This window comes from Orbicella faveolata, unplaced genomic scaffold (assembly GCF_042242905.1).
Source record: "Orbicella faveolata isolate gen_17 unplaced genomic scaffold, um_ofav_v1 contig_2, whole genome shotgun sequence".
In the NCBI taxonomy this organism is placed as follows: Eukaryota; Metazoa; Cnidaria; class Anthozoa; order Scleractinia; family Merulinidae; genus Orbicella; species Orbicella faveolata.
Window position 1 is genome coordinate 7,087,453 of NW_028301547.1, and position 21,776 is coordinate 7,109,228.

General features: G+C 38.7%; 1 pseudogene across 1 annotated transcript; it reads left to right on the forward strand.

The window, feature by feature from the left end:
• Nucleotides 1-5,303: 5,303 nt before the first annotated feature.
• On the forward strand, nucleotides 5,304-21,486 carry LOC149111755 (uncharacterized; annotated as a pseudogene). The gene is made up of 5 exons (XR_016207116.1): nucleotides 5,304-5,429; nucleotides 5,612-5,672; nucleotides 14,577-14,637; nucleotides 15,969-16,022; nucleotides 17,024-21,486. The product of XR_016207116.1 is annotated as an uncharacterized LOC149111755 (transcript).
• Nucleotides 21,487-21,776: the final 290 nt, after the last annotated feature.

A 21,776-nucleotide genomic window follows, 5' to 3' on the forward strand; every position in this document is an offset into this window, starting at 1 on the left:
TAAATTATGAAAAGAACCTTAGTCCAAGAATCTAGACTATCAAATAATGTCTCCAGACCCATCCTTTCCTCGTATTGAGGCTCCGAAGGTTAAGAAGTACAAGCATCTCAGAGGATGACAACGTTGTTTTCTCAGGCAATCCCATTAGGCCTTGGGAGAGAAACATGGCGTCTCCAGTTCAATTTTTGTTTTCCTGGTTCTATGTTTACTTAGCGGAGACTGAAGGGGCCGTGAACTACACAGGTCTTTGCTTAGATTGCGAGAAAGCTCTCTCGGGAGTTAGAGACGGAGTGGACGGCTATGCGCCCAATATCCAAACTGGCATTTCCCAACACGCCTTTCGTGACTAACGCCTTCAAGGATTTGTCTTCCTCTAGAAGATGTATGTCACAGATGCAGGCATGCCGTATAATAAAAGAACTAAAAGATAAGAAACAACACCGCCTGTAAAATACAATAACATGCAAACATAAAACAATGCTATTCATTTGAATCCTGTTCTCAGAGTAAAGATAGAGGGATTGAAGATAAAAGGACAGTGAAAACCAACTACAACAAAACAGTTCCTCATTTTTAATAAAACAAAATATATATATGTTAAGGAACTAAACCAAAATATTTCTATTTTCGGTCCTATTGTACTTTCTGGAAAAATTCAGGTGAAAAACAGTGTTTCTAGAGACCAAACTCATATTTTCTATGTTTTAATCTGTTACTTGTCTTGTGTCCATGTCCATTGACTTTTCAGAGCGTTTCTTATAGCTACACTTTAAACGTGTGTGAATATCAGTAACACTGCCGTACATCGTAATGCTGACTTCTTAATTATACCGAGCTGTGCCTCTCACCGTGAAAACGTGCAAGATTCTTGGCCTTTAAATTGGTCCATTTTAAACTTTATTCTATTAGACTACCATGCACGAAAAACAACCCCAATATCCAAACTCTCTATGGCGATTAATTTTTCTTAGTGTCAACTTCGAGTCGATAAATGGCTTAGTGTATAACCAGTTGCGAACTTGGTATAATTGATGCTCTTAGGCTGAATTTATAATTTAAAAGATTCTTTCTCTTGAACCCTCATCATATTAAGCTACTCTTCAGAAACAACGTTTGAGGACTGTTCTTGCTACAAGAATGACCGTATATGTCTATAGTTTATTTTCTGATTTGACAATCTCGACATGACTATTCCTAGCAGTATACTGATACAGGAAGTATGTCACATATGAACCAGATCCATGGACCAGCTCGCCACAACGTCTGACCGTTGTGCGTATAAAAGTCATGGGTTCTACTTTTGTCTCAGACTCAGACTTTTATTCTTTTTAGTCCCATGTTTGCAACAAGTTTAAAAAAAAACATACAGTAAACCTACCCCGCATTTAGGTAGCGATCGAACTTCAACTTGTTGGTGCGTAAACTTTCTGTGGCCAAAAGATCAAGTATTAATTCTCTAATCCGTAAGAGGGTCGCTCTTTCTTCCAGGTAGATATCTAATTATTTTCTTAGGATGTAAGAAAGATCAAGTATTAATTCTATTAAAAGATCAAGTATTAATTCTATTAAAAGATCAAGTATTAATTCTCTAGTCCGTAAGAAGGTCGCTCTTTCTTCCAGGTAGATATCTAATTATTTTCTTAGGATGTAAGAAAGATCAAGTATTAATTCTATTAAAAGATCAAGTATTAATTCTATTAAAAGATCAAGTATTAATTCTCTAGTCTGTAAGAAGGTCGCTCTTTCTTCCAGGTAGATATCTAATTATTTTCTTAGGATGTACCCACAAGCATGATCTTCCTTGTCTTTATCTCTCAGCTTCTTTCGTGTTGTTGTTCACACCTTTTAAAGCTGTTGATCGTCTTAGAAGCATTTCTGCCAAATGATACATTGAATTCTTGAAATCCAATGTACGTAAGGCTGGTTTTAATCGAGCCTTCTCAAATAGCCAGTCTGACAGTCAGTGATCCCTGACGAAATACTCCACTTTTCAATGTTTCAGTGTATTCCACAGTTAAGTGGGTCTGAACTGGAAAGAACTAAGTGATAAAAGTGTATGTTTTTGGGAGATGTAGTAAGCGACACAAAAATAATAAAAAATATTTATATTTAGTCGGTACAAGTTTGAGCACTAAGCATATTTTGGCTAAATGTTAGCCACGGCTTCAGTTTTACGTAAAAAAGATTAAAAAAAAAAAAAACAATATCGCGCAACTTTGCGTGTTTTGACCGACAAATTCTATAAACTCAGCTTACCTGACTTACAGTTTGGTCGGTGTCCAAAACTGGAATATCCACTGAGGAAGAAAATTCGCGACTTCTTCAGTAAAGAGAACGATTATCCCGCGAGTCAGAGTGTATATTATTCATGAAAATACTAAACCGAGAACATAATTAGCGCAAAAAAGGACAAAATTTACTGTACGTTCTTGGATAGTAGCCAAAACGAGCCAATCTTGTTGCTATCTATCTCAGTCTGATTCCGAAAATAATTACAAAATTTCACTGCAACTGATTTGTTGTAAGTGTTCTCTGATTCTGTGACGAACCTTTGCTTCCTGAACGTAACAATGGCAAGCACGAACCTTATAAGACAAAGTGCACGCCTGCACGCGCAGCCTTGTCACGCAATCTTGGTAAATATTTGCAACTCCCCCTAAATCTAAAAAAGACTTACAAGTTTATATTTCACAGTAACCGGCATCCCGGTTTTCAATTGAACATTGTAAAATTACCAAAACCAAAGAAATTACTGTGGCTAATGACAAAAGATAGAGAAATCCAGTGAACAAGTTAAAACTGGAACCAAACACATAAGGTTAAGTTTGGATGACAAGGTGGCGTGACTTTCTTTGAATGTCGATAGCAGTTCACATTTTCTTTGGTTTTGCTTTACTACTTTGCGCATGTACACAGCCCAAGTGCCTTGACACGCATTTTAATCCTCTACGAAAACATTAGTGAGTTCTAGTCTCTCGGTCAGTGGGGACAATTGAAAAAGCGGGCGAGAAATCAGCGGGGGTTTGTCTACCGCCCGCTTTTTTGCACGTCCCCACCGACCGAGAGACTGGAACAGGCTACAAAATTATCCACGCATTACCTATGGTTACCAGGGGTGGATCCAGACCTTGAGCTAAAGGAGGGGGGAGGGGAGCAGTTTAGTTTTGCTTGCCCTGCCGGCTTTTCTTCCTTCTTTGGTCTTTTCTTTTTTCACCCCAAAAAAGGGGGCCCCTCCCCTAGTTCCGCCAGTGGTTACATCCATGGAAGAACTAGATACCACGTCTAAAATAACTTGCGAAGGATTACCTCGGGAATAAGGCGCTTATTGGATCAACTCTCTTACTCTTTATTCTCTCTTTTGTCTGAATAGGTCAGTAAGGATCATGGAGCGATCCACTCAACGAAAATTTCCGGAAATTGCGGTTTAAAACTGAATGGATCGGTTCGGTCCAACCGGAAAAGTTTCGGAAAAGTCCTTCCATCTTTTGGGGTGGACTACTTTTCTCGGTTAGACCCGCCCGATCGAAATGGACCGTTCCATTTGACCATTCCGACCCATTCTCAATCCCAGTACCTCGCTGTTCGGTATTTTCCATGTCCAACATGGAGGAAAACACTTATCATTGCAGCTTTTATGGATTGTTAACAGCGGATCTATCGGTGTTAACTCGTACATACATGTGCAGTTACAACAGGTCTGTAGCTAACCTCGTTCCCAGGGCCTTTTCCCTGGCTTGGGAGCGGGGCGGGAAACGCCCTTTTCGAGGTTGGTGTGTGGTTACTTGGCAAGCCAAGTGTATGTTTTGGCTGTTAACGGCTCTTAAAGACGATTTATTTCCCGAGAGAATTTGGAATGTTCTTTTCGTTATCCTAGTTAAATTACTACGAGCAACAGTGATGCAATTCCAACATCGTCCATTTTAAATGAGCGTAAAACTCGTTTTCAGAGTGGAATGGAACGAGACCATCCAAACTTTCGCCAAAAAATACCGTTTTTAATAGTCTAGTCAGGTTTTTTTAGCTGCCATGACGCTAAATAAGCCTAAGTTTTGCTAAGAAAGCTTTTTTTTTACTAAAAGGAGAGATTTTTCGAGGATTAGTTTACAAAATTGAGCAATATTTCAATTCCAGGCATGTGCATGAGCCAATAACTTTTTCTTTTGTCATTAACCGTTGTCAATTTTGTTTGTTGCCCTTTTCCTTTCTGTTTTTCTCGGCCCTTTTACACTAGCTACCTTTTGCGTTGCATGGTCTTTCTGGCTGCCGTGAAAAGTTGGATGTTAATTACGGGCGAAGCCTAGAAATGGACCTTTAATCAATCATAGGCGTAGTGGACCATTTCACCACGGTTTTTGCGCCAAAACTGATAACCTTGTTTTTCGATTTTCGACTTTGGAATGTCGTCGATATCTAAACCTGACTATTGTACGGAAAGGCCTAGCCTAGTACTACTATTTGCCTATCAAGAATATCTGATGACATTCAAATTGATGACGTGACAAGTGGTACAAAGAGCCCGACCATTAATTACGCATATATGCGTATTTGGTATTCAAAGGGCTTACCAAAAATGTATGAACTCCTTCACCGAGCCACATTTTGTTCGTTAGAGGCTAAGAATGGTCAATTAGACCGATTTATGGCGAAAAAGAAAGTTTTGGAGAAAATTTGTGCTTTTCTTTAACCCTTTGAATACCAAACTTTCGCCGAAAAATACCGTTTTTAACCGTTTAGTCGGGTCTTTTTGCTGCCATGACGCTAAACAAGCCTACGTTTTGCGTACATATATGCATACTTAGTATTCAAAGGGTTAATTCACAGTTCACAAGTCTTAAGCTATCCTATTCCGGTCTGAATGCGCTGGAGTGCGTTGGGCCTTCTGGAACAGTCGTGAGCTGATAGCCCGTTTAGGTAACATTGACTGGAGGTGTCATGGTTTTTGGCCGTATGGACATCATTAAGTGAATAAAATAACGTTCCCCAGATGCACACAGCCAGAGGCTCCACACGCATTTTCCCTCGACGTAAACAATCACGCAACACTCATGGTTACATCCATGGAAGAACTAACTAGCAAAATTGAGAGAAGGCCCTTGCTGGACTAACCCTTTTACACTTCATCCTCTCTTATGCACTTTTTATGTAAAATAGCTCGTTTGGATGATGATTAATCCACGGTTTAGAAGTCCATTCCAGATTGTATCGGCTGGAGTGCGCTAAGCCCTCTGGGATATTCTTGAGCTTGATTTGGGATTTGGACTCATTCTCGTCCCCAGAGGCCGCGCTCCTCAAAAGGAGCGCGGCCTCTGGGGACGACAATGGATTTATGCTCAGTTTGCAACTTTAGGTGTGGAGGTACATCGTTGTAGACATCATTTTCCTCTCCAAAGGAGTGAAATTCAGTAACAATCAAGTTATTTTGCTGCGTGGTTAGTTTATAAACATTCATTTTCACATTTGCTGATAGTACGGTTGTATTTCTTTAGCTTATAACGACTCGTTGATCTATGCAGAAAGCTAAGACCACTTCCGCGTTCGAAATTGCTGTGCTTGCAATTCATACTTTGGAAGAAACTTTTGTCATTTATGAGCGTTGTTGTCATCTTCACAGGTCCCAGACCGTGGGATTTCTATTCAAGATGTGATGTTTCATCGATTAATTCTGATTTCAGGTAAGCCTGGCGGGAAAAGTATGGATTAGGGTCCAGTGAAACGGTAGCAACGAAAACGAAGAGCCCAGAACGAAGAACTAAGATCGAAGACTCCAACACACGAAAACGAAGGCCCCTGAACACGAAAATGAAGACCCCTAAACTCGAAAACGAAGACCCCTGAACATGAAAACGAAGATCCCTGAACATGAAAAGAAAGATACGTCAATCAGTCCATAATAAATCCGGGAAAATGCTACAAAAAATGCTTGAATAATGTTTTACCTCACTAAATTCTCGAAAAAATGCTAGTATAATTTGCAGAACCGTTTTTTTCTTACCAGTTATTATCATTTAGTGTATAAAACGCATGATAGTAAAAAGAAAAGAATAAAAATAAAATCCAGATTAACTAGCTGAACGTTCTTTCTAGGTGTTTGTTTACAGACCAACATTTCCTAGTTAAATGTGACTTATGTTTTCACAAGGAAATTTAACCGAGAATTTAACCCACTGACCAGGCAATTCAAATTCCAAAAGCGCTCAACTTTTGAAAATGACTGAGAGAGGAAGCACTTTCAACAACTTCCTTTGGATATATTTTCACCATATTTACAGAAAGGAGAAGGCATTTCTACCAGGGGATGCGGTTAACGCCCCTAGATGCTACAAAATGTTGTAATGCGGGAACTCGTTCTGCACTGCAACACCGTGACATACTAGGTATGACATGCTAGGTCCTGGCCAAGGAACTGGAGAATCTAACGGGGATGTAGGAATGGTAAATCAAAATAAATGAGGTCTCCTGAACTCGTTTGCCATTCTAGAAGTTCTATGTCGTAAACTAAACCGTGATACAAGCGTCTGGTAAATAATATTGCCAGCATATGTGGCAGGGGTCTGTTACTAGGAGCATTGTGGTTGGCTGCGGCATTTACCAGGACAAGTCATATCATCTTACAAGGGATTGTGACTAAAAGAACACACGAGTACACATGAGTAACATACGGATACATACGAGTAAATACAAGTACATACGAGTAACATACAAGTACATGCAAGTAACATATGGATACATACAGATGCATACAGTAACGTACATTTTGCATATGAATACATTGGTTACATATGCATACATACAAGTAACATACAATTATGGTATAAAGATTGTGATTAAAACATCACACAAGTACATACGAGTAACATACGAGTACTGTTGACCGGGTCATTACTGACTTATTGACTCAGAGTTCATGACTCATGTGACTCATACATAATAGAGAATGTACTGCTATTCTGCATCCAGAAGCATTTCATGTAAATAAGTCTGAGAAGTACAGGCAGGGAAGCATCTACAAAAGTTATCCAGGATTGAAATTTAGCAGAAAATTTGCTTAATTTCGCTGGAAACAGTAAAATCAAGTCAGGACTGATACCAAGTTTTCGGTTTATTTCCCTGAATAGTAATTGTTTAAGTGGACTGATTGTTGACTACTAATTCATAGCTAATTATAGTTTGCAGAATGTCAGTAAGTGCCACTTTGGAATAGTGGACCACACAATTACTTGTTTGGTTTCAGTCAACAATCCATAAGGAACGATTTCTTTAAACCACTCTGTTGAAACTGTTGTTGCTTTTGTTAAAGCTAAGTGACTAATTAATTGCGATAATTAATGATGCATAAGTAAGGAACTGCAAAGGCACGGGTAGAATTAGAACCAAAGCTGGAAGTGATAAATAGAACTTTTGTCAATCACAGGATGTAGAATTTCCATGAATGATGTATTTACATTACATAGGACTGCAAAGCAACCAAGTAGTGTGCATCATAATTTTGTTTGAGCAAGTTTTTAATGAATAATAATATCACAACAAGCTTGGATCTTACATTTAGACTTAGGTACAACACCAGTATGTAACATGTCTGTATCCATTCTGGCCATATCAACAAACAGGGAAGTAACACTTTTCAAATAAACATTTGATGAAGATTGTACTGAATCCTAGTATCTAGATTGGAGTCCTAAAAAGTAAATATGTTTTTGACTAGAGAACCTCTCAATACTCAATTGCAATGAAGATCACAGTGTGAAACTCTTCGCAGTTTTTCTCCTTTCTTGACTTACCGTAATGAATGAATGGGGCTCAATGATAGCTAGCCTAAATTATAACATAGACCTCTGTCATAAAGGCTACTTGAAACTAAGGTCTCACAATGTTTAACGAAACTTAAAGTTGTTCTATCATATGATGTTTGAAATTCGCATCTTATCAAAGCTTGTTTTGAAACTTAAACAAGTAGTCTGTATGCTGTTTACTATTTTTAAATATCTTTTTTCCTTCCAGAGATATTCAAGTTTTGAAAATATGCAAATTAGCCAAGTGATGACAAAGTAAACAGCTCAACTAAATTTTGGTCAAATATGATGAAAAAAGATATAACTGCCAATTTGTATCAGAAATGTTTGATTCCTCGTAGTAAGATTTTGCTAGATGTGTTCGACAAAATGAGCCGAATAGGTTTGTTACCATGGCAACATACTGGGTTCCAGACCTTTCAAATATTAAAGGCTTTTCTGACAACCTTTGGTGTTCCGTTGTGATATTTGTCATTGGGTCCTCATCTGCATGATCCATTTCTGCAAACATTTAGTTTATGTTAGCTCAAGTTCAATTTTGCAGCTGAAAATCACTAATTATTGAAATCAGATTGGAGGGGACTGAAAAGAGTGTGTTGCCATGGGAACAGATATTTTCATACCCACAGATCAATGCATTGCCTGTAGAACTATTAGCCTATCAATGGTCTCTGCTGTAAATTGACTAAGATAGCCTTATTTAAAAAATACCTGATGTCATATTGGGTTGAGTGTATGATGTCATCAGTCCTCTCATTTGCATGTTTTACACATTTTTCAAACTTAAATATCTGTGGATCTAATGCAGATATTTGCAAATGGTAAACTGCATTTTTAATCTTTTGTGGAATTCTATGATTGTGTAATATTGCTGAAACTGGCTTTAAATTCAGTCGCTACACTTTCCTTCCAGACGAGTGTATGAGAGTGTGTTCATGTGACGTCATCAAATTGTCAAATCCAAAACTAAAGAGTCCTTAAAGGTTTTATCCTCATCAGGCATAAGATGTACTAAATTTATATCTGCTTACAACTTTCCAGCTCAATAGCGTCCTTCCTTTGGAAACCAGCATATTTTGAATTTCGGAGTTATGGCAGTGCGTGACATGAAACTACATGTAAGATTGCGTTTGTCGAAAAATATACATTTATCTTGTGATTTTTAACCATGTTAGGAGTTGAAATATTAGGAAAAGCACTTGTGTAAATGTTTTTTGTTTTGGTTCAGATTATCAGCCGTCTAGATAGCCAAAGCAAGTTCCAGATGTTTACACTATTTTCTAGCTGCCATATTGGAGGAGTAAGGTGGTCCTCCAACATGGCGGCTCCACACTAGGCTCTATAATTTTGCACAGAACATTTTGATGAATATCTCAACTTTGGGACAACGCACACACCTAATAAACTTGGAGAACTGTCTCCTTTATTTATCATCTATAATATCACAATTTCTTGACTTTATCCACTGAATGGTTTTTGATTTTTTTTTTTTATTGCGTGACAATGCTCACACTCCATAGAAACCTTGTGTATATAACAAGATTGTCTACATTTTCTGAAATTTACAGGGGGTTATGCTCTTAGAATCCCCAGAAGAGATCAAGTCACCTTAGTTAAATCCATATCTGTGGGCATGATCCCATAACAGTTATAAAGAAAACCTTTTTTGCATAGAATGTAAGGGAAAATTATTGCATTGTGGCAAGTGTATCAAGGTATATAATGTGTAGATTAAGAGGAGACCCTATCCCGGGCTGCTTTATTCATTTCCCCACCTACATGTATTTCAAAAACTTAAGTGACAGCTCTCCGTGCATACAGTGGCTGCACATAAAGTACAAGCAGCAGTCAAAATCGAGCTCTCCTATATACCAAAACAACACAATAATAGCCTTTTTCTTCACAGCTAACACCAAATGCATGTATAGACATTGCTAACATGGTTGCCATAGGTCAGGAAATTTTCATATGGGTCTTGAATTCCAGTAGCGAGCTACTCTGCCTGATATCATTGGGAATCTGAGAGTTCCATAGACTGTGTTTTACAAAAGAGAAACACCTATGGCCGTACCTTACTAGCTTGACAGGTGGTACATTCAATAAGTTTTTAGAGGAAGATCTCAATTCCTTGTTGGTACATAGGGCTCTAGCAGTTCAGAAATGTAGTGAGGAGCCTGGCCGTTAGACGCTTTATATGTCAGAAGTAATATCTTGTAATCAATGCACTTGCTAACTGGGAGACAGTGTAGCTGATATTTTTTCAAAGATTTTTTTTCCCTTAATGCATATTAAGAAGGAAAATTTGTTTAAAACTTATGAGTCTTCATGAGTGGGCAGAAAAGATGGCTGTAAGTTGAGGCTAGAAGCTACTACTTAAGATCTGACATTTTGTATTATTTTATTTGGTAAGGGAAATTTGATTTTTATCAGGCAAAAGTCAGCAAAAAGACACTCAAGGAATTTTGAAAAGTGAGGTCTGTGGCAACCATGTTGCTTATTGCCACATCTAACATTTGCTTAACTTGAGAATTCTGGGTTTAACTTGACAAGGGACAGCTGAGCATATTTTGTTCTGAAAAATGACAGATTTTATCCAACCTCAGGCAACCGCGATCAAAGAATGAGTTGCCAAATGTGGGTGACCCATTTTTGGCACCAAATTGGAGGCTTGGAGACACGACAGGTTTTGTCTTTTTTAGCTTTTTACAATCTGATTAGGTTTTTTGAGAGTTCGGGGTGCAACAAAAAGGCTGTCCGATAGCCCGGGACTAGTGAAACAATCGGTCAGGCTTAAGTGCCCTCTTATAACAGGTTGCCTGAGGGGCAAGCATGAGTGAAACAATGTTGGCTGTTGTTGTTGTTGTTTTTTTTTCTCTTTTTTTTTTCTAATGACAAACTTCAGTTATTGTGTATAGCAGACAGTTTATGAGAGAAAGTGAAACAATACAAATGTTTTTTTCTAAGAGAGAGTAAAATGTAAAATTTAGGCAACCAAAACCATTTTTTTCCCGACTGCATGTCCCGACAGTGCGGTAGTGTGAGACAAAAACTTGCTGTAACAAGGTTATCACGTATTTTCATTGTTATCTGTGTAGATAATAGTTTGCTAGCTCAAAGTCGATTCAGTGCCATTTGTCTAATTGTCTCAAAGCATATGTAAGAGTGCTGGAGCCGTAGCCAAGATTTCAGTTGATTATTTATAGTACAACGTGATTGAAAAGTGTGACAAATTAAAAAGTAACATTAAGGCATAAAATAAATTTACTATCATCTACAAACTACAAAGACAAAGTGTAAGACTTTATCAATGTATTCCTTTCCTGAAAGAAAAATGTCAGCGATATTTGGCAAACAGCTGTTTTGAAAAACATGTTGCATGATGACTTTACTTTCCTACTATAATGACTTGTACAAAGTAATTTGATATGTTGTTTTGACTATGCATATATTAAAACTTTGACTGGGTTATTTAAAAGAGCTTAAATTTTCAGTACTTTTTTCAGATTCTTGTATAAAACCTTCTTTGAATAAAAAAAAAATCAGCTGCTATGCCATTTGGGAGTGAAGGGCTTCTAAGTCAGTGGTTAGTTCAAACTCATTTTTAACATGACATGAATTTATGTCTCAAATTTTCCACAGTCATTTTTTGGAAAATTAAGTCTCAGAGCCTTAATCATTCAGTACCCAGCAGCTTTGATCCTGACCTAGTATTTATCCCCATAAATAATGTACAGATGAACCCCGATTATCCAGACTCATTGGGACTAGACAAAATAGTCTGGATAATCGAGGGTCCAGATAATCAAAAATATGAATATTAATGAAGAACAGAACTGTTTAAATGAAGCAACATTTAATCGTGAACCCTTTTACAAATTGTATGGAAAGCAGTATGGCCTACTGTACATCTTGAACCACTCAACTCTGAGCCAATAACAACTCATTCGAGTGTTCCTCATTGGTTTCGACGCATGCGAGCGCTGCTTTTGCTCTTTAAAAGCAAAACAAATTCACTTTTGACTGTACTTTTTAATGCCATAGTTTTAAGAAGAATATTGCTACGGATCTTGATCATGACTAATAAATATTCATGACAAAATTGGGACTAGAGAAAAAGTCCGGATAATCGAGAAATTCGGATAATTGAGGTACGGATAATCGAGGTTCAACTGCGACCAAATTAAGGTTTGCGATTGTTTGTGAAAAAATATGCCGCCTTGTGCCTTTGTCTATAATATAACCATGAATAGCTGTGGCTAAATTTTGTAACAGTATCTAGGAGATTAAAATAAATGACCTAAGTCTTGTTATTTATGGATATGGAATTTCCACGGGGTAGGGGTACCCAAGTATAAAAATCATGGAAATTCCAGTGGATGGGGGGGAGGGGGGCAGTACCGTGAAGCCCCCTGGAAAATCCTGGGGGTTAATTGGGGTCAAACTAGAAAAACCCTCAGTGGGGGTTATGGATATTTTCGGGAACTGCTCATTGAGTGTTCTGACTGTTTTACTGTATAAGGTTTAATTCAAAAGGGAAATCAAAGAGGATTAGTTCATCTAAGCTCCGTATTATTAGTTTACATTATTTTTGCATATTATATTGATTTAATTACCCTTTTTAACCCATTGACTCGTGGAGCTTTTTGCCAAAAACGCATGTTTTGGACATTTTGGAGATTTTCAGGCTGGATATGGGCCAAATTAGTTCCAATCTAGCCAAAAAGGCATTGGCAACATCTCAGCATGCCTTTCTTTCCACTAGCATTGTGTTTTGTAACATTTTTGGTCAGGCATGCGCAGAAATCAAGATTTTGGAGGAGATAGAGACCTACGTCTTTAGGCTTTTTGATTTTTTTAATTTTTTTTTTCGCCTTTCCTTTTTCTCGTTTTCTTTCCTTTTTGCTGCAGTGATTGACCTTCTACTGGGCTTGCTTCCAGTTCAAAATATTCAGAGAAAGCATCATCAAGATGGGCAATTTTTACCATGGAGTAGCCATGTGTAGTCACAGGAAATTTTGCTCTGAGTTTTTCACTCAACTTTTTGAGCATTTTCGTGCATATCTCAGGTTCCATTGAGCCGATCACTCTGATCTGGGTACCATTGGAAAGATCTTTTCCTCCTGCAGAAATTGAGCATAGATGATGCCCATTTTGGTCAAAGGTGATGATGTCAGAAGTGGAACAAAGGCCAAGGCTCATCACGGCCGGTTACAGGAGGCATGGGAGTCAATGGGTCAAATAAAATAATTTCGGGCTAGCTCCTCAGAGATTTGGGCTAGTAAGATGAAATTACAGCTTGCCCAAAGGGCAAGCTGAGTTTTTGAATTTCTTCTCACCCTGGAGTTATATGTAATCCCATTTGGTGAATATTCAATGCTGTCAGTCCAATCAGAAAAGATGCCGACTTTAATGCTTTTCCTTTTGACAAGCATTTGACGTCAGGACAGTGCAGATTATCCATATGCTGAATCTTTAATCCTGATTGGTCAATTCAAACTTCAGGTGCATCCACTGTATGTAAGGCTGCTGTATATTGCTTCTAGCCTGCATAGCAGATGCATGTCAACTTCATCTATAATTTGGCTAATATGCATTTTTCACCTCACAGTTATTAGACTGCTGGCAGCAGTCTAATAACTGAAAGAACCCAGTTAAATGCAGCGCATGGGTAGTGAGGCAAAAAATTGCGATTGAATGCGGAATAGTATTTACCTATTTCTCAAGAACCACTCATTAGAATTTCATGAAATTTTGCACGAAGATACTTAAGAAAACAAGTAACTGGAATATTGAAAAACAAACTGAAATTTAACAACGACAATTCTAGATATTCCAGTTAACCTTCTACAAGGGGTAATTATAGATCTCTTTGTTAAACTATTATTAAAATAGTTTTAACTTGTTAGCATTGTTATAATCTTGTTGCATGCCAATGAAAAGAAAATCTGACGGCTAGATTTTCTGCAGACAAACAAAACCGATTTTAAAGGCCTGTTTATTTTTATTTGTGTTGCCATGGCAACAGCACATATATCAGCTTAGCTATCAAAAATCTGAAGTTTGTGTTGTTAACTTGTGTGTTGCCGTTTTTGATGACCAAAGGATCAAGGGCTTTAGAGAAAAAAGAGAATGAAACAGGTATCAAAACTGTGTTCGGCCACCTTAAACCCCCACTAAAACTTCATGCCACATGGTATAGCAATTTCATTAGATGTGGAAATTGAGACTGTTTTTGTTTTTCAGGCAATTTGAATACGTTTGCATCCCAATTTCAACAATCACCCATTCGGGCATTGCATAAATTTTTAGGCAAGAAGGTCACTACCCCCCAAGTCCGAAAGTGCCCATACACCTATGTTTCTGTGGATTTTTGACTGACAAAAATTAGCCATGGAGGGTGTACGAATTCTTGTTTGAAGTGCCTCTCTGTTTAATTTTAACCAAAACAGACCGGCAGCTGTCTATTAACAATTAAATCCAATTTGAATTAAAAGTCATTGTCAGGATAAATGATTGTAAGTTTTTTTTCTTGGAGTACAAGTTAGTTTAGTCCTGTGTAGATGCAATGGTTGCTATAATGTATTGGCAACTAAGAGCACCTAAAACATGTGAAAAGTTTGGCAAAGTTTTCAAGATTTGCCATTAGGACATCATCTGTGACTGCTGTATCTGTACCTTTATAAATGATAAAAATTAGCCAATGAGGATGTATGAAATCTGTCAGCTAAATGTAATTTAAACCATTTTTGCATCTAATTTTATAATTTATATTTAATTCTTATACAGGTCTCAAGGTGTGGATGTCCAAGTCAGGATGTGAATATTAACATGCTGCCACTAGTTTCTGGTAAGAATTGATAAATGTAAATAGTGCAACAACTTCAATCAGAGCTAAGTACTGTGCAACATTATTTAGCTCTTATTAGCTAAGCAGGAGGTCTGTGTGGGAGAATCTTGACTTATTGGCACTTCTGTAAGTAAATATTGTTTGATGAAAATAGTCAATGATTTTGCAATTTAGTGTGCAACTTTTTCACTGCAAAACATTATCGGTCTAGATGCTGGTCTAGACGGAAAAATCTAGACCACTTTCAATATTGATTTGCGCCAATCAAATTCGGGAATGTGGTAGTTCCCAGTCCTTTTGAGACAGAGCCATATGATAATATGATATATGAATCTGTCAGTTTATTTGTGATTGGACCACATTAAATAATTTAATCAGTTTTATTATGTAATTTGTTTGAGCAATGTGAAGTTGTCATGAACAGTCCAGATGCCACTCAAATCATGGGCTGAACCCAACTGATGAATTAATGAAGTACATGTACAGCAGGGTGGGAGTGGCATTAAATCAGTTTAATTTGACAGTGTCACTTAGGTATGACAAGCAACATTACATTTGGCAGGGTTTGTCCAATTATGCGACATTGGTTGAACAGTTGCTCATTCATACACCATTCCTTGTTTGTGGCAAACCTTATGTATGAATTACTCATTTTAATATCTTGGGTGACAAAATACTCCTTAATTTTGGCACAAATTTCAGTGTTAATTTACAATTTCACATGTGAATTACAAAATTACCATGGCATTACATTTGGCGTGAAATTTCTCAATACAATGAACAAGTGAAAAACCCACAAAATGTTGAGACACTTTATAGTGTAATTTGTCACCCATAATATTAAATGGTAATCAAATAGTATACTTGTGAAATTTAGAAATAATTTGACTCAAGTGTTGTCAAAATTTGATGATAAGAATTTTTACAAAATTTGTGTGAAATGATTGCTAATTTGACTCATAACCATTTGATTACCCATAAGGCACACAAATGTATTTTTAAATGGTCAACAATCTGATTTTGGCAATCTACATGTACACCACGTCAGTGACTGTGAGAAGGTAAGAGAATTTATCCACCCCCCACCCCCCCACCCCCCCCCCCCCCTGGCCCTCTACTTCCACCAACAGAGAGAAACTCATTACATCATATGGCATGTGAGGCTAAAGTTTTGGCAGCATTAATTAAGAGGTGGGGGTGGGGATGTTATAATAAGCTATTGCTGGGTTAGTTGGATATTTACTTGAATTGCATAAACTTTCATTTTAAAAGTATTTAACGTATTTATTAGTCATTGATTAAATTGTAATCAGGTAATATTTTTTCTTCAGCAGACTCAAAGAGGGACACTAAAGTACTCACAATGAGATATCTTGAGGATGATGGTAAGGTACAGTTGATGAAAAACTTAACTTTTTTATCATTTTATAGTAAATCTGATTAGGAGTAAATTTCTTTTAGAGTATTAAGGTATCCCTTCATGCTATAGTGACAAATCAGGTCTGTACATCCTACAGCCAACCAGCTTTGTCAGCTGCTGTGCTGCACACCACACCCCAGCACTTCCGTTCTCCCTCTCTGCTATCCTCGTCCATGCTGTGGTGGGTCTGGCCCATCTAGTATCCAAGTTAAATTATTGTATGTATTTATTAGGTTTTTTGTATTATTTAAATGTTGTAATTTGATGTTGATGTCCAGGCTTGTTATTTCATAGAAGTCCCATGTTCTAAATATACAGGACCCCTATTGATACCAGCCTAGTGTTGAAAGGGCCACCCAGCACAATCAAAGATGGCGTGAATTGACTTGAAAGAAGAAAGAAAGAAATGTGTTCATTCAGCCCTGAACAAATGTCGCACCCTTAATAGACTGTTGAGATACTGAAGGATAATATATCACTGAACTTGTTTGAATTCATATTTACTGTTTATCCATCATAACGCCCCCACCCCACCCCCTTCCCGGGAAATATGGGGTCTATATATTTCAAGTACATTATTGTGATGGGCAGGGCTTAGTATAGCGTACTTGATAAATGATTCTTACTGTGTATGAATTCGTGCCTGCATAGCCTCGGTAAAAAATACACAGGTGATACAATATGACATTTACTGTTTTGGTTGTAAAGGAGATTTTTGAGGAGGGCTTCAATAAGAGAATGCCAGTGATAAAGTTCTTGCTCTATTGCTCTATAAAAAGGGGTGTTGGCTGTCACTTATTTGAGAAGGAGGGTTATATAGTAGATTCACGATTTATGGCATTTGTTTTGGTCAAAGATCATAACACACAGTATTTGTTACATCAAACCCCACTGTTGTCCCCTGTGATGGTAAAGTTAAACAATGATAAAAAATCGAAAATGAACTGCTTGTCATATCACACACAGGTACTGTATGGAGATTCATGTAAACCTATCTGAAGTGTACTTTGGATTAAGATGGCAGCTGCTGCACCTTCACCCTTGGCCAGCTCTGTAGAGAAGACAAATGGAGCCAAGCTGAGCAGACTTCTCATTGATGGTGGAACGACAGTTCTGAGGAACGTGTTCGATGGTTTTCATCCTCCTGCAAACCTAGTAACTGACCTCAACGCCAACCGTCTGATCTTAAAAAATCTAGTCAAGATAAAGGTTTTACATAAACCTCAGTGGGATTTACTGTTCCCACCTGGTGGAGCCACACCAGATTCTAACAAATTTGATATCACTCTTCTCTTTCTTCTTCTGACCAACATTTGTGGACTGTCCCCTCCTCTCTCAGGGTGGCACAAACCACCACCTTCAAGTGACACCTCTCGTGAGGCTAACCTTGCTCGCATTAAGCTGTATCGTAATGAGCTGTATGGTCACGTGACATCGACCGGCGTCAAAACAGCTGAGTTTAACATCAAATGGCAGGAAATCAGTGCTGTTCTTGTTACTCTTGGGTTGAATCCAGCAGAAGTGGACAGGTTAAAGGCAGCACCTTGTGGGGAAGATTATAGCAACGCTGTGATCAAGTGGGTTAAAAGTGATGAGGAGATTAAGTCACAGCTGGCAGAAGTACGCAAGACCCAACAAGATACACACAAAGAAGTTGAAGACATACGACAGATCAACCAAGATACACATCAAGTGGTTAAGGAAATGTGGACAACGCAGCAAGAGGTACATCAGAAACAACAAGAAGATCACAGAACTCTTCAGGACACACACCAAGTGGTTAAAGACATCTGGACATTGCAACAAGAAGTAACGAAAACACAAAAGAAGAATCTTGAAACGGTACAGCAAGTCAAAGTGAAGGTTGAAAAAATGGAAGAAAGAAGTACCGAAGACAAAGACGAAGAAATTCTCAGAAAACTAGCAGAGGTTAACTCCCAGAAAGTTATCGAAGATCACGCAGAAAAATACCAAGAGGGAACACGTGTATTTTTCTTTGAAAGCGTCGAGAAATGGTTAGATGACAGAAGTTCTCCAAACCGAGTAATGGTGATCAGTGGAAATGCAGGAATGGGCAAATCTGTGATCGCGGCTGTTATTTGTAAAAGAATGCAGGAGGCTGGCAGACTGTCAGGAAGTCACTTTTGCCAGCATGACAAAGCACGCTACAGAAATCCCAAGGTGATGCTTCAGTCTTTGGCTTGTCAACTGTCGTATTCCTTGCCAGAATACAAGGACGCCCTTGTGAAAACACTCTGCAGAAATCTGGGTGTAGAGCTCAACAATATGGAAGTCAAGGACCTCTTTGATTTGCTGTTTGACGAAGTTCTAAGCAAGTTGGAAGACCCGGGCAGGAACATTCTCTTGGTAGTAGACGGACTCGACGAAAGTGAATATGAAGGACGTAATGAGCTGCTGGATGTTATTTCCAATCACTTCATAAAGCTTCCACGTTGGATTCGATTTCTAGTTACAACCCGACCAGAGATAAACATTGCGGACAGTCTTGAAAGTTTCAAACCTCTTCAGCTGGAGCCAAACGATGCAGAGAACTTAATGGACATAAAGCTGTTATTTGAAAAGCAACTAAGCGATGTGATTCCACAGGACCATCAAGAAACCATCATAAATGAACTTGTTAAAAAGTCCGAAGGACTCATTTTGTATGCTTATTTGCTTGTATATTTCATCAAAGAGAATGTCTCACTTCTCACTCCTGAACAGCTGGACAGCACTTTAGCCGCGGGTATTTCATCTGTTTACCAAACATACTTTCAACGTCTGGAAACGGAGCTTTGCAAAGAGCTGAAGATCAAAGAAGAACAGTTTTTAATTTTCCTGAGTGCTCTCACAGCTGCAAGAGAACCGTTGTTGCTTGACTTCGTCAGTAAATTGATGCTTCCGGGTACAAGTTCTTCAGCTGATCGGCGGAAAGTGAGGAAGGCGATCGCCTGTATTTCAACACTTTTACCTGTACGAGATGACCGTATTCACTTCTTTCACAAGTCCGTTAAGGACTGGTTGACTGATACCTCTTGTTATGGGGAGCACGACTTCACAGTGGATGAGACAGAAGGCCATCGAATCCTTTCCGAACTCTGCACTCACGAACTTGATGATATTAAGCGCAAGGTGTTCGTAGTACACAGTTCAGTAGCGCTGCAAAGTACGCCCTGCAACATGGCGTACAGCACAAGCTACATGTGGAAGAAGATGCTAGAGCGTGTGAGGTAGTAATGAAGTATGTGGTAGACTTAGAGCTCGTGTATGCAAAACTGTGCGTATCCAATGCAGGAGCATCTGAAGATATTTTATGGATTCAAGACCTAAAAGTATCTCGTAAGCTCTCAGAAGATACTAAGGGTATGTTGAATACCTTAATGTTCTTGTTACGAAAGCACTACAACACATTTAGAACTCATCCTTGCGTATTTTTCCAAACTGTGCTGAATGAAGGAGGAATAGCACTATCTCCTTTGGCATCGACCCTCTTGCAGACTAAATATCCAGAAATAGCGTACATGGAATTCGTTCACAAGCAGACGCAGCAGGGAGGTCGTATAGCGCAGTTTCAATGTTCATCTGAAGTGGCTTGTTTCGATGTTTCACCACAGTCAGACTACATGGTGTGTGAATGCAGAGACGGAACAATACAGCTGTGGTCGCTTCGTACTGGTAAGCAAGTTTGGATACGTCCTGTGATTGTTGCAAAAGATTGCTGGAGTAGTCTTGGAGCATTTAGGGAGTCGCCATCTTCACCTGTCTTTTCATGTTACCGCTCAGTTGTTTTCCACCCTGAAGAGAACATTGTCTTACCAGGAGTCCTTAGCCATGCCTATACTTTTGACGGAGATCTGGAAACATTGTTTCCACAAAGCCTCTGCCGTTTCACAGTTTGTTCAATTTCAGGAGACAAGACCACAATGCTGACTGATTGCCCAGACGACGCAAAATGCATTATTATGTGGAGTCTTAAGAATGGTACAGAGATTACTCGGACTACCAGAAATGATGATGTTTTATCTTTTGCGTGGTCACCAGATGGAAGGCTGCTGGCTATTTCCCATTCCACGGGTTTAATTTGTTTTGTTGATGTCAGGGATGGATTTAGAACAGTAGCAGAACACTATTTTGAAAACGATCGAGGTTGTGGAATGATTAAGTTCTCACCTGCCTGTCGATCTTTCATTTGTTATCATGGGACAGGGAGAGATTTCACTCTTTCTCAACATATTTGTCGTTTGAATGTCAATATAGCGGAACACCCCAGCTGTACCTTAGATGTTTTGAGTGGCTTGCGGTCTTCGGAATTGGAATTACCCGGTGTGGCTGGCTTTTTGTTAGGAGATCCTGTTTTGTCCTTGGGTGGTGGGTTTCCTTTTGTGGTACAGGTAGATGTGCTAACAGTATTGAAAGGTCATCCCGTCCGTACTGTCTTAGAGATGTGGAATATCAATGAACCACGCAGAACTGTGAGGAAAACAAAAAGTGACGAAGAAATTCATTGTTTGCCCTCTCTGTTTCACCCAATGATGAGAAGGGTCGCACTGTCTTTGACTGGGGAAACCGTTTATGTTCTCAGTGATGGTGGGAGATATGGAAAGGCTACGGCTTGGGACGTTTCAAGTGAGGAACCCCTTGGCCAGGTCGGTATATCCAGTTATTCATGTCTTGAAGCTCGCATGAAAGAAGGTGTCCTACTATCAAAAGTAGTTGGTTGTCTTGAGATGTGGAATTTTGAATTGTCAAACTGTATCCGACGCTGGCCTGACTTGGTTCAAGCCATGGTAATCACACAGATAGTCCCCATATCAGAAGAGCGGGTGGCGTTAAGTAGTTGGAACAAAGTGATCATCCTGAATACCAGAACCTGGGAGATCGTGTCGATTCCAGTTGATCATGGATATTTTGTCACATGTAACAGTAAATGTCAGCTGTTAACCTGCAGCTCCGATTCAGTTCAGTTGTTAGATGGACAAAGTACTCTCTGGAAAACCGATCTCCGTCTCCCAAGGAGAGGTTTACCCCGGAATGATTCCATTGGAGCGTTTTCACTTTCTGAACAGTTTGTCATTTTCGCCAAACCAGAAGAGAGTGACCGAGGAGTGTACGTCCTTGATGCATTTTCAGGAAGAATATTACACATTTTATGCAAAGGCGTTTGTCGTCTGTCTGATTGCCAATTTGTCAGTGAAAAGGAATGTGTTATCCTCTCCGAGGGTGCCATAGAAGGTTCTACTCTTCGAATATTTAACGTTGAGTCTGGTGACCTGCTGAGTGTAATCGACCTGGAAAGACAAGTGTCTCATTTAGCAGTCTGTCCTCGTAAACGTCTACTCGCCATTGACCAAAGTGGCTCTAAACTCGGAGTTGAACTGATCCAGGTGCATTTGCCCCGGGATAAAGACAGCAGGAAGAACAAAAGGTAAGCTGTTAACGAAAAAATTAGATATTTTACAAGTCAATAACTCAACAAACACTGTTTTATTTTGATACATTGCGTTACCCAGTATCTGATGTTTTACTTCGAGCTCATGTGCAAACCACAAGTTGCATGTAGTCTATATCTTATGATACAATTTTTCGCTGGATTTTAAATTAACCATTTTTAAGATGTGTTATTGTATCACTCCAGTCGATCAACGTGGAATCTTAGTACGATTTTGAGTGTCACTGATTTGGTGTTACGTAAACCATTGTTGCTTGGCAATTGTGTTTT